This window comes from Stegostoma tigrinum, chromosome 29 (genome assembly GCF_030684315.1).
Source record: "Stegostoma tigrinum isolate sSteTig4 chromosome 29, sSteTig4.hap1, whole genome shotgun sequence".
Classification (NCBI taxonomy): Eukaryota; Metazoa; Chordata; class Chondrichthyes; order Orectolobiformes; family Stegostomatidae; genus Stegostoma; species Stegostoma tigrinum.
In genome coordinates this window covers 41,419,491-41,424,352 of record NC_081382.1, presented here as the reverse complement: position 1 = coordinate 41,424,352, position 4,862 = coordinate 41,419,491, and positions in this window count along the sequence as shown.

Below are 4,862 nucleotides of genomic sequence, written 5' to 3'. Positions count from 1 at the left end.
GATTTTCCAATGTACAGGAGATGTTTTTCTAACCTCCCTCTCTCCTATTCTGATGCTGCAGTCTGCCACCTGGGAGCTGTATCAATAGAAAGTCTTCAGCATGAGTCACTGGGTTTGCCAACATATGCAGCAAAGCTCAGAAACACAGCTAATCCAATACTCATTTACAGGGTTGTTAAAACAGAGAATAGATCAGGCCGAGTCATCAGTTCAGGATAATGATGTCTGGGCACTGAATGCATTCACAGGGCACTGTCATCCTGAGAGCTGGTGCTGTTCTCTTTATTCCTATGAGTCTACGCCAATAAATTAACACCCTTTAAAATCAGTCACATGAAGTTTGCACAGCCAAACTCCCACTCAAAAAGTCTCTGATTTCAGCTGATGATTTTCAAATAGATTTCAGAGGCAAACTATTTGAATTTGACTCTGTGCAGATATTCAAAGTCTTTGTTTCTGTCTCTGATCTTGTCTGAAGTATCTGCAGCAGCTGGGAACTTGTGAAAGGTCAGTGCTGTGTGGGTGGTGTTTTGTGAGGGCAAATGTCCTACATCGGTCATGGAGTTGATCACTGTGGAATCTGCCAATGTTCACTCAGGGCTAAAACCAGCAAGATCATGGCTGTGACCTAACACCTGATTACTGCCGAGTGACCCCAAGACAATGTGTGTGTGTGTGCGCTCATGCGTGCGCATAACCACGTGAGTGTGTGTATGTTTGTGTTTGTGTGTGTGCGTGCGCGCGCGCGGGTTTGTAGTGTGTGTGTGTGTGTGTGTGTGTGTGAGTGAGTGTGTGTGGCTCTGTTTGTGTGTGTGTGTGGCTCTGTTTGTGTGTGTGTGCGTGTCCGTTTGTGTGGGGGGAAGGCAATAGACTTTTAACCCAGAAACACCAATAATGCTCTGGGGACCAGGGTTCAAATCCCACCACGGCAGACCGTGGAATTTAAATTCAATTAAAAAATCTGGAATTAGGAATCTAATGATGACCATGAATCCATTATCGGTTGTTGGACAAACCCACCTGTTTCACTGATGTACTTTAGGGAAGGAAACTGCCATCCTAACCTGGTCTGGTCTACATGTGACTCCAGACCCACGGCAATGTGGCTGGCTCTTAACTCTGGGCAATTAGGGATGGGCAATAAATGCTGTGTGGCGATGCCCTCCCATGAATGAATAAGGGGGAAAAACACAATGAATGGAGATCAATCACAGTGTTGGCAGTTTCACAGGACACAAACAGGGCCCTTTGGACTCTGTTAGAAAATGCGGCTCATTGCTCCCTGTGTCGAGATGGACCGCACTCAACTACATGTAGCAACTTGTTATAAAGTAACATGTCCACCTCCTTCACTTCTGACACAATTCTCCAACATTTCTTCATGTAGTTGTTCAGTACCTGGCAAGATTCAGCTCTATATTTCCTGTTGTATTAATACCACACAAATTTAATATCAATATTGAAGTGTGGAAGATTTTTAAAAAATCTAAAATAAATATGTCAGAAAACCTGACTGGAAAGGAACAGCCTTTATTGTTGAATACCAAAATAGAGTCACTATTGATAGCATACATAGACTAATCCCAGTCCAGAACACACCCTGAGTCTGTTTTATTTTAAATTAATCTATTTTTCTAATCAACCTGTTCAGAGATGTTAGTACGCTCCTCTGGAGCAGATGGGACTTGAACCTGGGCCTCCAAGGGCTCAGGTGATGAGTTCTAAGTGGGAAGGCCATTGTCTGTTACTATGTTCAGTGAGCACCACAGCAATTAATTTGTGATTCCACCGGCCTTTATTGCAGTTGAATAAGCAAAGAAAATAATAACTGCCGGAATAAAAGTTCAAACAATTTTGTGAACGTTTAGTGGAAAGTTTTACTGAAAAATCTCTATGTAAGGGTATCATTTGAAAATGGTATGCAGCAGTACAGGGAGGTTGTGTAATTCAGAGAGCCAGTTAATACTTTGGTTGAAATCCTGCACAGTAATTGGTGGAGTTTAAATTCAGTGAGTGAATCTGTAATATAAAGCCAGGCTCACTGATAGTAACCATGACAGTTATTATTGATCATTGTAAAAACCCGTTTTGTTCACTTGTATTTTTTAGGGAAGGAAATCTGTCGATCTTAGATGTGATTCTAGACCCACTGCAATGTGGTTGCCTCTACGCTGGCCTCTGAATTGGCCTGACAAGCAACTCAGTTTGAAGGCAGTTAGGAATGGGTTGCCCATCCCATCAATACCCAAATCCTAACACTGAATAAATGAAGAAAAGAAAACACAGGAGGCAAGCTTGATAATTAGTCTTTGTTGGTATACAATATGAAAAGATTCCTGTCATCTTTGAACACGGTTTGGTTTTGTAAAATCAGTTACATCAGAAGATGAAACATTTGAACAATGAGCTTCTCTGTTTTGACTTACTGGTAGTTGAGGTGTAAATGGGATCTGAGGGTTTGAAATCCCTCTGATAGCACCCACGCTGTGTATGTTACAGCTATGCTTCTGTGGCCATGCATCATTACTCCACTCTCTCTTATTTAAATGCAGCTTCCTGCGATTTCTGCGATTGCACCTGGGAACCTTCAGAACAAACGGAGACCATTCAACCCCTCTTGTCCAGTCCAGCATTCGGCTCGATTTTCCTTATTTGTTCAAGGGCTGTGGGTGTCGAAGGTAAAGTCAGCATTTGTCGCGCATTGAGCAGGTGGAGGAGAGCCACTGTCTCAAGCCTATCTGGGGTAGGCTGACGAACAGTGTTGTTAGGGAAGGGAATTTCAGGATTTTGACCCGGTGACAGTAAGGGAACGGTGATGTATTTCCAAGTCAGGACGGTGAGTGGCTGGGAGGGGAACTTGCAGGGGGGTGGTGTTCCCATGTACCTGCTGCCCACATCCAATCAAAGTGGTGGTGGTCACGGGTTTGGTGGGCGCTATCGAAGGAACCTCGGTGCAGTGCATGCCGTAAATAGCACACATTACAGCCACTGTGTATGAGTGGTGTAAGCAGGGAACTTCTAAGGTGATGAATGAAACGCTGGTCAAACAGGCTTCTTTGACCAGGACGGTCTTGAGTATTATTGGAGCTGCACTCATCTAGGCATGTTTCAAAGTGTTCAATTTCATGCCTGTCTTGTGCTTTGTAGATGCTGGGCAGAGTTTGGGGAGATATGAGGCCAGTCACTCACTGAACAAGGTCCGGATGCTGATCTGCTTGTGGTCACAGTATTTTTTTAAGGCTGGTTCAGTTAGATTTCTGCTAAACGGTAAACCCCAAGAATTTTCCTAGTGGGGGAATTCAGCAATAAAGGTGCACCTGAATGCCAAGAGGCGATGATTAATTGCTCTCTTGTGGGAGATAATCATTGCCTGGCATTTGTGTGGTGTTAATGTAACTTGCTGTTCATTAGCCCAAAGCCTGCTGCATGTGATCACAGACTTCAGTATCTGAGCAGTCACATACAGTGCTAGACACTGTGCACTGGGTCAGCACATATTCCCACGTCTGACCTTACCATAGAGGGCAGATCATTAAAGAAGCAACCGAAAATGTTTGGGCTGAGGACCCCAACTCGATCCCCGTTCCTTTGCACCAGATCACTTGATTCTCTCACCTAATAAAAATCTATTGATCTCAGGCTTAAGCACTCCAAGTAAACCCCTGCATCTGCAGCCTTTTGGAAGCTTTCTATTGTCAATTTTGAGAAAAAATCCACTGTCATTGACCAATTGCATCAGAAGAAACTGTTCTCTGTATTCAATCTATCAAATCCTTTTGACATTTTGAACACTGTGCTGAGATCACTCTTTAATCTTTGATAATGAAGAGAATCAAAGCCCAGTTTAAAAACATAAGAGATAGGTTCTGGAGAAAACAGTTTGGTCCTCAGCATCTTCTTCCCCATTAAAATGGTTGGTCTTTAGCTCAGCTCCACTTTCTCACCTGATCCCCATATTCCTTAATCCCCATCATGTCCAAAACTCTATCAATCTCTGTCTTCAATACATGCAGTGGCTAAGTGTCCACAGTCCTCTAGGCTAGACAATCCCAAAATTTCACAATCCATTGCGTGAGCCTGACCGCCGTGGTGGGTAAGTTGTTGGGGGTGATTCTGAAAGATAGAGTTACATGCATCTGGAGAAACAAGGAATGATCAGGGATAGTCAGCACAGCTTTGTGTGTGGGACATTATGTCTCACATAGTTGATTGAGTTTCTTGAAGAAGCTGCCAAAACGATCGATTAGGGCAGAGGGGCAGATGTTGTTTACTTAGACTTAGTCAAGGTTCCACATCATAGCCTATTTGTAAAGTTAGATCACGTGGGATTCAGGGAGAGCTTGCCAATTGGATACAAAATCGGCTTTAGGATACAAGATGGAGGGTTGTTATTTGGGCTGGGGGCCTGTGACCAGCGATGCTCCACAGGGATCAATGCTTTTGTCCACCTTTCTTTGTTGTTTATGTAAATGATTTGGATGACAATATTGGAAGTGTGGTTAGTAAGTTTGCAGATGACACCAGAATTGGTGGTGTAGTGGACAGTGAAGAAGGTTATCTAAGGTTACAAAGGGATTGTGCCAATGGGCTGAGGAGTGGCAGATGGAGTTTAATTTGGATGAATGCGAGTTATTGCATTTTGGTAAAACAAACAAGAGCAGGGCTTATTCAGTTAATGGTAGGGTCCTGGGGAGCGTTGTAGAACAGAGAGACTTAGGTGTTCAGATATATAATAGTTGGAAACTTGCATTGCAGGTAGACAGGGCGGTTAAGAAGGCGTTTAGCTCGCTTGCCTTCATTGCCCAAGCTTTTGAGTATAGGAGATGGAAGGTCCTGTGGAGGTTATACAGGACGCTGGTGAG